The sequence below is a fragment of the Xenopus laevis genome, chromosome 5L (genome assembly GCF_017654675.1).
Source record: "Xenopus laevis strain J_2021 chromosome 5L, Xenopus_laevis_v10.1, whole genome shotgun sequence".
NCBI lineage: Eukaryota > Metazoa > Chordata > Amphibia > Anura > Pipidae > Xenopus > Xenopus laevis.
Genome location: NC_054379.1, coordinates 59,021,276 through 59,034,030, shown reverse-complemented (window position 1 = coordinate 59,034,030; position 12,755 = coordinate 59,021,276).

Here is a 12,755-nt window from a genome sequence, read left to right as displayed (position 1 = left end):
GCCAATGATCTGGTTTTTCAGTTTGCACTCCTGTTTATTGTTGTTTTCATTCTAACCATTAAACCTCCTTCACTTTACCATGACTGCTGGTGTTAATCCTGCAGTTAATGGGTGTTATCTGGGTTACCTAGCATATGAGCTTTAAACTGCTGGACATTCACCAGCAATGAGACATGACACTGCCTCCTGAAGGTTTTCTGGGACAAAAAGTTTACCCGAGGGCTTATTAGGAGGGGAATCAATCTGGGCCTCAGACAATGAGGAAAATACAGTAGATCTGGATTCAGGGCTGCCACAATCACTTTTTTAGGTACAATAAAGTCAGGTACAATTTCCTCTTTAGGACTGGAGACAAAACTTCTAGCGAGAGTATCTGCTTTAGCAATCTTTTCTCCTGGCCTGTAAATTATAATGAAATTAAAGCGGGTATAGAACAATGCCCATCTGTCTTATCTGGGATTTAGATGAAGCAGATTCAATGTATAACAGATTTGTATGATCAGTACAGATCACATGCATAGCACCTTCAAGATGTCTCCACTCCTCATTTAATGGCCAATAATTCCCTGTTAACAATATCATAGTTCATCTCTGCTGGAGTAATTTTTTTTTTTTTTTTTTTTTAGTTGAAAATGTTTTTATTGTTTTCCACGTTAAACAAGCAGGAATTTCAACAAAAGATCAAAGCAGAACAATGAGGCGCACCAATACAACTTGTAGCAAAAATGCCTAATAGGAAAATAAAGAGTAAATATGATTGGTGAAGCCATCTAAAATCTAATCATATAACCAAGCAACCAAACCACCAAACAACGCTCAGCGAATGTTACTAAATTTTAAAATATACCAGCATAAAGCAACGGCTGTAAACAAAGAAAATATATAAACATATCCATTGAACCAGCAAAGATTAGCTTATAAATGTAACAAACCCAATGTGCGTGCTTTGAAACTAGAGTCAATTTGATCCCAGAATAATGACCAAGTTTCAGTAAATGACTGTTTGAGATGTGGTTCTGCTGATTTAATCCTTATTGCTTCTTGCCAGCAGAGTTGGTTTAGGAGAGACAGAATGTCTGCCAGTGAAGGAATGGACTCGGACAGCCAATTTAAAAACAGAAGTTTCTTAGTAGCAGCTGTAAACAACAAAAGTAGACTTAACAATGGGTCTCTCAGGGAATTCGGTTGTTCCTTTAGTCCAGGTCCTGGGGAATCCAAATGCAGGAGTGCAAATTTAGGGTTAAGTTTAATGTTAAGCTTTAGTTTTAGAATCAAAAACTTTTCCAAGGATGACCATAACTTGCACACTTTTGGACAACACCATAAGTAGTGAAATAGGTCCACATCTAGTTGGGTACATTTCGGACAGAAAGTCTGAGAACCTACACCTAAGCACTTTTTATATGGTTTCCCATAGCCCAAGTGAACCAATTTAAAATGTTGTACTCTCCAGTTTTCGGACACTAAGTGCTTGTTATATTTACTAATGGAATTTAAGAGATGGGAAGGAGTAATTGCAGATTGTAAGTAACCAGACCATTTTTCAGCCACTTTCTTTAGTGGATGGGGTTGCCTGTTTCCTGGAGACCAAAATATTTGAGAAATGAGATCTATGTTCATTAAATCAGGATTTTCAAGAATAACATTCATTGACCTTGTGAGCCAATATTTCTGAAGAACATAAGATTCTTTATTTTGGGCTCCAACTAAACCGCTCTTAATAAACATGTACATAGAATGATCACCTGGCTTTAGGTTGTTGTTACTTCTAAACTCGGGCCATTTTAGTAAGTTACCATTGGCAGGATCTACAACATCTTCCATCAATAAAGGTAGATTGTTTTCCCTGGCCATCCCCCGTCAGCATTAACTGACGGGTATCCCCTCCCACTGACAGATGTGTCCCCTAGCAGAGTTTAAAGCCCCACCTACCTACTTCCTCCCTGTCTTCTTTTTCTCTCTGCGGTGTCCTCTGCAGGAGGTATATTTTTTTTTTCTTTTGTGGCTCACCCGGTCCTTTTTAGGGCTGGAATCCAGGCGCAGTTGGCCTCTCTCCGCCTGAAGCTCCAGGTTAGCGTTCGCCTTAGCGCATTCGCTCTGGGGATCCCTCTTAGCGGCCGGGGATTGCAGGTCTGTTGACTCTAACTCGCTTGGCGTTTGTTTGCCGGCGCGTACGCACGTGCGCGCGCGTGTTTTTTCGCGCGTGCGCGTTACTTCTGACGCCCGCGCCGGCGTCATCACGCTGCGCCTTTTGGCGCCAGTTCTTAACCGGTTTTCGGCATCCTTGCCTTTGGCCTGGTAGTTTTTACTGTGCTTAGGCTCCTTAGGATTGCCGGCTGCCGAGAATTGTGCCGCCCCTCAGGTTATGGTGAGTCACTTTCAGGCTAACCAAAAGAGCTGATTTTGGTCATAAAGTTATTCAAGCAGTACTGAATTCTAAGTAAACTGTTTGATTCTCCCACCCCTTGTTTCATTGCTTGGGTATTACCCGTCAGTTAATGCTGACGGGGGATGGCCAGGGAAAGGAGGAATTCTATCATACTTACCGTGATTCCCCTTTCCTGGCCATCCCCCTAGTCAGCATTCCCTCCCGAATCTTAGAGCTTTTTACAGAGACAGGGAGGAAGTAGGTAGGTGGGGCTTTAAACTCTGCTAGGGGACACATCTGTCAGTGGGAGGGGATACCCGTCAGTTAATGCTGACTAGGGGGATGGCCAGGAAAGGGGAATCACGGTAAGTATGATAGAATTCCTCCTTTTCTTATTAGGAAGGAGGGAAGGATAACCCATTTTAGAATTTCTCCACAGGAGCTGTAGGGGCATAAAGGGGGTCTGCATGTGATTTAGATTGTGACTTGAAAACAAGAGTTTCCAGGTGGACAGCGAGTCTCTGAATAAGGGATTCGTTTTAAAAGTAACGGGCACCTCTTTCCACTTTGTGTGAGCAACTGTCAAGATGTTAAGGTTATTTTCATGAAATATTTCGAGTTCCGGGTTAGTAAATCTTTTACCTCCATATATCCACTCGATAAGATATCTAGTGATTGAAGCTGGAGTAAATTTTTTTTAGAAAAGAAGGCATTGAGCTAGAACTGTAGAAATAAAAGCTTTTTTTTATTAAATCAAAGGCGCTAATTGGCTCTTCTGGCCAAATTCTAGGGTCAGTACCCTTCTTTGTGAGGGCAGTGATGGGAGCCACTAAAGTGGAGAAATTCTTAATAAATCGCCTATAATAATTGGCAAACCCTAAGAATCTTTGAATGGCACTGAGAGATAAAGTTTGTGCCCAATCTAAAATGGCCTGAACCATGGGTGGCTCCATCTCAAGACCCTTTTTGGATCCTATAAAATTCGCAGAGGGGACCTCAAAGGCAGACTTTTCAAGTTTAGCAAATAGCTGGTTTGTCAGGGGCCCCATAAATTTTTTTTAAGAAAACAGTGGTCAGGGCCCCCCTATACATTGAAAAAAAAAAGATTTGTGCCAGGGGCCCCATAAATGTTTTTTTAAAAAAACATTGGTGGTCAGGGCCCCCCTACAAGTTAAAAAAAAATCATTGGTGGTCAGGGCCCCCTATACGTTAAAAAGAATCATTGTAAAAGTGGGCATTGAACACTCTGTATATAACAGGATCCAGGTTTCTACTGATACCAGCACTAGGCAAACTCTGTACATAGGCTCTGTGGTAGCTACATATAATATGACACTGCACACTGCATAGCTAGGCAAATATTAAGCACAACAGACACAGCACTGCTTTGTCTCATGTTCTGCTTCTCTGCAAGCTCCAGGATAATGGCACTCAGCTCTCTTTCTGCCATAGAGAAAGGAGCCCAAACAGGAACAGTATCCTTACAGGGTCGGGACGGAGCCTGCTGAGTGATGTAAGAAAGGGAGAAGCTGCCATTGGCTGAAAAGCAATGGAGCAGGATGAGATTGCAGAGTTAGGGATCCAATTTCATATTCAGGGTCGGACTGGCCCGGCGGGAAACCGGGAAAAAACCCGGTGGGCCCCGACCCGTCATGGGCCCCCGCCGGGCCAGACCCCCAATCGTGTTATCTAAAATAAAAAAAAAGCCGGAGCGCCGTGCCGTCTGCGCATGCGCGCCAGCACCGCACCGTCTGCGCATGCGCACCAGCACCGCACAGAAGGAAAGGAGCGCACTGCACGGTAAAGTGCGGCTCAGCAAGGGGGGCCCTTGACAAAAGTCCCGGTGGGCCCCGGGCCCCCCAGTCCGACACTGTTCATATTGCTCATGAAAACTCCAGTTGTGCATTGTATCACAGCTTGCAATTGAGTTTGCTGATCGTGGAATTTGCAGATAATCCCTAACTTTGCACTTCTCCTCCACATACCATTTTCGGCTCAGCTGCGTCTTCATCACAGCCGGGCCCCCCTTTAGCCCCAGGCCCGGTACAGGTGTACCCCCTGATAGCGTCCCTGCATCCAGGTAGACCACAACGTACGACCTAGATGATCACGGAAGACATAATTTTACAAATTCTTGGAAGACGGCTGGCATTACTAAGTACTCATAATGCCCATCCCGAGTGTTAAAGGCCGTCTTCCATTCGTCCCCTTCCCGGATTCAAATTAAGTTATATGCACCCCTAAGATCAAGCTTAATGAAGATTGTGGATCCTTTGACTCTATCAAAAAGTTCAGAAATCAAGGGAAGGGGATAACGATTTTTTACCGTGATCTTATTCAAACTCTGTAGTCAATACATGGCCTTAAACCCCCATCCTTCTTTTCTACAAAGAAGAACCCAGCACCTGCTGGAGATGAGAAGGGCCTTATGAACCGTTTCTCCAGATTTTCCTTGATATACTCCTCCATAGCCTAGGACTCTGGGAGAGAGAGACGTACGTTCTACCCCTTGGAGCAGAAGAAACTGGTATTAAATCATTGGCAGAGTCGTAGGCAGGCCCGAACTGATAATCTGTGGACTCGGGCAAATGCCCGAGGGGCCGCTCTGCTTTGTGTATAAGAGGGCCGCCCGCTGTCTGATTAGATGCGGAGCAGCGTTTCACTTGTTTACCATTAATCAATCAGGCAGCAGCATCCGTGCCTGTCCTGAACAGAACGGCGGGTCCAACTAATTAGTTTATCTAATCCCTGACCTGCCGTCTGCTTCGTGTTCTCTCTCTGCTCCTGTCTCCGGTTCCTCCCTCCATGGCAGGACGAACTCAAGCGATCGCAGCCCCTCCCACCTCCACATAGCAGAGCAATGTAAGAGAGCAGAGAGAGGGAGGGGGGAGGAGTGCAGAAAAACTTTGAACTTGTGGGCGGGACAGTTGCGTGTCTGCAGCACACGCTGCTTTATTTACAAATAAACTGGGGAGCTGTATTATTCCTGGGAAGCTGTGGAAAAGTATTTTTTTGGGGCAAAGGAGAGCTGGTGCTGAAAGTGGATGAGAGGATTACACTGAGAGTGGAGCAGTAGTGTCAGCAGTCTGAAGAAACAGCACAAAGCTCTCAGGTGAGCAGTATTTCAAATTCTTTGGTGGGCGGGGGGGGGGCATTTCTACTGAATACTGTGAGCTGTGGGGCACTTTTGAATGATTTTTAGCCTGCTTCAGCCACAACTTTTCCCATACAGACAACCCTTGATTTTACATGCTCCAGTGGAAAAGGAAAAAAAGCAAGAAATGTAAAGGAGTTATGTAAAATTATGGTTTAACTGCAATTTAGAAGGGGAGGCAGGGAGCAGTGTTTTTTTTATCAGGAAAACAGAAGTGTGACAAATATATTAGCCTAATATTCTAGTCATAAGTCTGACATGGAGGCGGCTCAGTTTTAGTGGAGTGTGTTATAGAATGTCCTATTTATAGCAACTTTGCAATTGGTCTTCATATTTCAACGATAGAATGTCCTATTTATAGCAACTTTGCAAATGGCCTTCATATTTTAACTTTTTATTAATTTGCTACCTATCTCTGCTTTCATATGGTGGTCACTTACTACCAAGGCTCTGAAAGGCTACACATGTATTATTGTTATTAAGTAACTCATGTATTGCTATTTATAGGGGCATAATTATCAAAAAGTGAAGTTAGAGATAACCGCAGTTCTCTCGAGTGAAATTCCGCTACTCTCCATTCATTTTTATGGGATTCTTATTTATCAAAGGGTGGAGCTTCACCCTTTGATAAATATGCCTTTAAAAATCCTATAGAAACAAATGGAAAGTGGAGGAATATCACTCTAGACAACTGTGGTGATCTCTAACTTCACTCTTAAAAAACTCTTAAAAATAGGACTCTCTAAATATACCCAAAGTCTCTCATTCAAGCCACTGCCTGGTTTCTAGGCTAAATAAGACCCTAGCAACCAGAAAACTGAAAAACCACAAATAATGAATAACATACTGTAACTTATTTTTGGAATTACCTTTGGCATCTTGCCTTTATTGAATAAACTGGGGCTGATTTACTAACTAATGCTGAATTGCAGTAAAAATTAGAAGTCAGCACTCACCCACAAAATTCAGTAGAAGAAGGTGCAGGTATATGGTAGCCACTTCCACCTGTTCTGTATACACAATCAGCAAGTAGACAGCACCACACATGAAGTATTTTCTATTTAAGCCTTTATTGAAAAAGCTTTTTTTCTGTCGCCGGTGTAAAATTTTGGTCGGCCAGCGTCTAATTTGGGCGCACCGGCGTCCGTTTCAGACACGCGGCGTCAAATTCCGACGCGAGGCTTAGACATGGTGCACACGGACAACCAAAAAACAATGCCTGTGTGCTGGTTAAAGACAACAATAGTAATAATCAAAAAGAAAACCGCACCAACCAGGTCTTTATATGAAATATACAAAAAGGTTTTATTTGATCAACGTTTCGGCTCAACAGCTGGAGCCGTCTTTTTTAGTTCCTGAAGACAGCTCCAGCTGTTGAGCCGAAACGTTGATCAAATAAAACCTTTTTGTATGTATATATACTCGTGTTAGTAAAAGACCAGCACACATTTCTGTGTGGGCTGCTTCAATTTTTTTGCCTCCCAGTCCAGCCCTGGTCGTAGGGTTTCAGCATCTTTCTTCGTGAAAACATCAGAGTAGGAGGCATAAACAGTGGGTAGAGCTTCAATGGAAGTTGCAGCCAATACCGGGGGATTTTTGCAACAAGAAGGCTCACAGCCTGTGCCACAATGTAGCAAACACAAAGCCATTATCAAGGAAATTCTCCGCCGCCCCTGAATCAAGAAAAGCTGTAATCTCAACCTTTATCCCGGAATGAACAACGGAGACGAAAGTTGTTGGGGACTCCCCAGGTTCTCCTGTTTCCCGGCCTCTTGGGAAAGGTATTGCGGAGATGCCCTTTATACCCACAATAGAACCCAGTTGCATGAGTTAGGGGCAGAAATGAGAGTCTTTGGTGCCAACTCTAGAGAGGGATTTAGGCTCTAGGGGTATCCTCTTGCCGTCTCTCCCGTCTCTCCCTATGACTTCTATCAATCTGGATAGCCAGATGCATGAGGGAGTCTGGGGAGGATGGAGTGGGAAAATTAACTAGGCTATCCTTAATAGCCACAGACAACCCCACACTAACAAGTTGATCTTTTTTTTTTAACTTGCCTAACTGCTAGTTGATCCAGAGTGTTATAAGGGTACCCTCCTCCTCCTCCTTTTATCCAGCCGCTAACAGGGGACAATATATAGAATTATTTCAAAAACTTGTGGAACAGGACCTCATTACGTTAGCCCAAAATATAAAAGATAGATCTAAAAATAAAAAGAAATATGATCATTTGAATAGAGCAGAACGTATGGCATTAAAACAGCTAAAGGACAATTTGGACATCATCATTAAAGATTCGGATAAGGGTGGTTCAGTAGTAATAATGAATCGACTAGATGACTTTAAGGAATGCTCTAGACAATTGGATGACTATGAAACTTACGAACCCCTACACTATAACCCGACTAATGACTACCAAACACTATTAAAACAAATATTTTACTATGGTTTAATTGCCAAAGTATTCAATACAGATCAATTTAATGATATAGTGGTCAATACTCCAAAGATACCTATCTTTCACATATTACCCAAGGTTCATAAAGGTTTGGAGAATATAAAAGGGAGACCGATCATTTCAGGTATAGATGGACTTAATGAAAAATTGTCTAAAATAATTGATATGATGTTACAACCTATTGTTAAAGCTCTACCTTCATACCTGAGAGATACGGGACATTATTTGCAAATAGTACAAAATGTTGAATGGAAGGGGAGTTATAGCTGGTTAACGTTAGATGTAACCTCATTATATACCAGTATTGAACATACTATAGGACTGCGAGCAGTGGAGTTTTGGTTGCGATATTCTGAACTATAGGATGATACAACACGGGAATTTATTTTATTAAGTATTGAATATCTACTTATCCATAATTTTTTCATGTTTGATGGGGTGTTCTACCTCCAGACCCGTGGCACCGCCATGGGGGCAAAATTTGCCCCAACCTATGCCAACCTAGTCATGGGTTGGTGGGAGCGGTGCCACGTCTATGGATGTGGAAACCCTTATAGACATAGAATTATCACTTATCACCGATTTATAGATGATCTAATATTCATTTGGGGGGGCACCCAAGAAGAGATTGCCAAATTTTTGGAATATTGCAACCGGAATGAATACAATTTACGCTTTACCCACACAACTCACAACAAAATTATAGATTTTTTAGACATCACGTTGGAAGGAACGGATGTTGGTGAAATCCGATGTGATCTTTATGTAAAACCAATAGCCAGGAATGCTTTATTGAGAGCTGATAGTTGTCATCCTCGTCCTGTCTTGGGGGGCATCCCAGTGGGACAATTTTTGCGACTTAGACGCATATGCACCACGTGGGATGCCTTCAATAATCAAGCAATGATACTTTGGGATAAATTGGTTGAGAGAAAATATGATGTTACTGTAATAAAGAAAGCGTATGAAAGAGCAGTTAGTACCTCCAGGGAAGAGCTCTTGTATCGACTTAAAAACAGAAACAATAAGAGGAGAATACTTAAAAATATGAACAAAAAACGAGATGGATCTAATATATACTTTATTACCAAATACAGTAATCAAGCTGATCAAATAAGGAGAATCATAGACAAAAGATTAGATATATTGAAGGTTGAACCCTTGTTGGATAAAGGAGTGTTGGGAAGTTTGAAGTATGTATTCAGAAGGAGCAGGACCATTTCAAATGATGTGTCACCCAGTCTATATCGACCGAAAAATAGAAGCAAATAAAAATTGGACAAGGATCGTTTAAATGTGGGAAAAATAGATGCAAAGTGTGTAAACATATATTAGTTCAAGATTTCTTTAAATCACTAGTGTTAAAAGTGTAAGTCGTAGTCCTCTCTCTCTCCTCATCAGGAGAGATGTTTCCCATAAAAAGTTATATAAATTGTGATTCAAGGGGCCTCATCTACCTAGCGACTTGTAGTTGTGGTGTTCAATATGTGGGCAGAACATACAGGTTGGTAAACACATTATGCGCAGACATGGGGGTGATTTTACTCAGATTTCAAGGCATAGAACATGTGAAAGTGGGACCACGTGGAGGCGATATTAAATGAATAATCGATCAAAGGGAAATCTATTGGATATTCACTCTAAAGACTAGGCATCCACATGGTCTCAATAACGACTGGGAAGTAACATGTTTCTTCCAGCCATAATGTGTGTATAACAACCCATAAATGCGCACACTTGATTACCTATAATTGAATAACATTGTTGTCAAGAATGTGTAAGGATTAATGTATCCATTATATTATATTATGACAATATTTGTTGTGACTAATATGACTTGTAACAAGCAAAAATATATGGTTTTTGTTTGTTTTATTTTATATATGAGATTTTTTTTAATGAACACAGGTATATAAGGCACAGGATATCCTGTGACCTCACCTCTGATGACGTGCCAGAAAGAGGCATGAAACGCGTCAGGTGACCTAACATGTCATAGGGTAGGAGTACATCTGTAAAGGAGGCCTGTTTGTTGTTTTAATTACCCCAATAACGCTGGACAATTTTTTAATTCCATACGCGTGGAATGGTTTTCTCACCCACTAAATCCCCTACATTGATCCAGAAGAACGCAAAAAAAACAAACATCTGAAGCCTCTCCAATTTGCCAGAGGGGGAACAAAATTCTTCCTGACTCCAAAATGACCAGTCGGTCCAGTCCCTGGATCAACTTGTACTATGAGCTATCATCCATAACCCTGTATTCCCTCACTTGCTAAAAAGCCATCCAACCCCTTTTTAAATACATCTAATGTATCAGCCTGTACAACGGATTCAGGGAGAGAATTCCACATCTTCACAGCTCTCACTGTAAGAAAACCCTTCAGAATATTTAGGCGGACCCTCTTTTCTTCTAATCGGAATGGGTGACCTTGTGTCAGCTGTAGAGGCCTACTGGTAAATAAAGCATTAGAGAGTTTATTGTATGATCCCCTTATATATTTCTACATAGTTATCATACCACCCCTTAAGCGTCTCTTCTCGTAATCCCTTTTTAAATATTGGAATGACATCATCTTTTCTGCAATCCATAGGTGCCATACCAGATGAAAGTCAATCTGAGAAAATCAGATATTGGGGCCGGTCTAAAACTGAAATAAGCTCTCTTAGAACCCAGGGGGTCTTGTTTACATTTTTTTAAAATCTTTATGAATCATATACTGTGTCAGCCACTGACTAGATTGAGTTGAACCATTAGTGCAGCTATGAAGTGAGCCTAGGAACTCAGACTCCTCTATTGTATACGCTGAAGAAAAGAACTGATTTAGCACATTTACCTTTTCTGTGTCTGTCACATCTTTTAACTATTAATATACTTAAAAACTTGTTGGGGTTAGTCTTGGCCTCAGCCACAATACACTCTTCATTTCCTTTCTTTGCCTTCCAGATTGCTGATTTAGAACATTTATTATGTTGTTTATATTCATTAAAAGCAACTTCTGTACCAACAGACTTGCAGTTTTAAATGCCTTTCCCTTCTTTCCTATTAAATTCTTTCCTTCTATATTAATGCTTTTTATAATGAGGTAAGTAAGTGAGGTAAGCTGGACAGTGGGTGAGCAGTTGATGGATTTATTTGGATTTTGCCAAAGCGTTGAATACAGTGCCCCACAAACGACTTCTTTCTAAACGAAGGTCTGTTGGGTTTAATGAAATCATTTGCACATAGATAGGAAACTGGCTACAGGATCAGTTATAGAGGGTGGTTGTTATGGAACATTCTCTACTTGGAGTAAGATTCTTAGTGGGGTCCCACAGGGCTCGGTATTGGGTCCACTTTTATTTAACTTGTTCATTAATGACTTTAGGGTAAGGTATTGTAAGTAATGTATCAGTGTTTGCAGATGACACAAAACTATCCAGCCCAATTAATTCCATCCAGGATGCCACATCCTTGCAACAGGATCTTGACAAACTGGCAATCTGGACAGATGAGATTCAAAGTTGATAAATGGAAAGTCATGCACCTGGGATGTAAAAATATTGAAGATACTTATACTCTTAATGGAACTGCACTAGGCAAATCCATAATGGAAAAGGACAATAGAGTCCAAGATAATAAACTTGGCTGTAGCAAGCAAAGCCAGTCCGCGGCATCAAGGGCAAATAAGGTCTGGAGCTGTATTAAATGGGGTATAGATTTGCGGGACGAGGGTGTTATTCTTCAACTGTACAGAGCACTAGTAAGGCCCCCATCTACATTATGCCGTACAGTTTTAGTCTCCAGCTTTCAAACAGGACATAATTGAATTTGAGAGGGTGCAGAGAAGGGCAACTAAGCTGGTAAATGGTATGTATATTACACGGGTTAAAATCAGATCCAAGGAAGTGGCGGTGTGAGGAATTTACCTGGTTGTCAAGTGGGGGTGCAACGGGGATGCCTGCCGTGTTCCATCTTCCTGTGCGCCGATGTGCGATCTGTAGATCTGGCCATGGCACTCTCTTCCAGGTTTGAGCATCGGCATGCATGACGTCATTGGGCCTGGGAGTGGAATTGGAATTCAAAGATTTTTGTGCGTTGCCCAACGTTAAGGTCTTTTCATAGTTCCTGGGAGTGGTTTCCAAGTCTGTTTCACGGATCCTTGACTCTGACCTTGTCCAGTTAAGCCGCCTGTCCTGATCTGTGCCTGTTGTCTGACTATTCTCCTGGAATCTGTTTTTGTACCTCAATTGATGTGAATGACCCCGTCTGTGACCCTTGTCTTCTGCATTTGTACTGCATTGTCTGACTGTTACCGAACCGGTGTGGCTTTCGACTACGCTTCTTGTTTTCCATTCTACTACTTCACGCTTGGTTCCCTTGCTCGCTCAGAACTCTTTCCTTGGGCCTCTCACGTTAAGACCTTGCAGCATCCGAGTAGCAGAGGGCTTGTCCTGAAGCCAAAGGCGGCTGTTATAGGTGGAAGGGTGAGCCGTGACTGGGTCCTTGGAATTTGTTCTGAGTTTTGGATATCCTTTATGGAACACATTAACTCAGTGGACATTAATATCAAGTTCACAAAGGAAGATGTCCACGAGAACAAACTTGCCTTTTTGGACTGTTTGATATCCATCCAAGGGTGGGGGGTAACTTGAAAACGGAAGTATACAGGAAACCCACTCATACAGATCAATATCTGTTGTTTCAATTCCCACCATGCACTGGAACACAAACTGTGTGTTATTAGAACTCTGCACCACAGGGTGGAACATGTGAGAACTGATACATAGTCCAAGG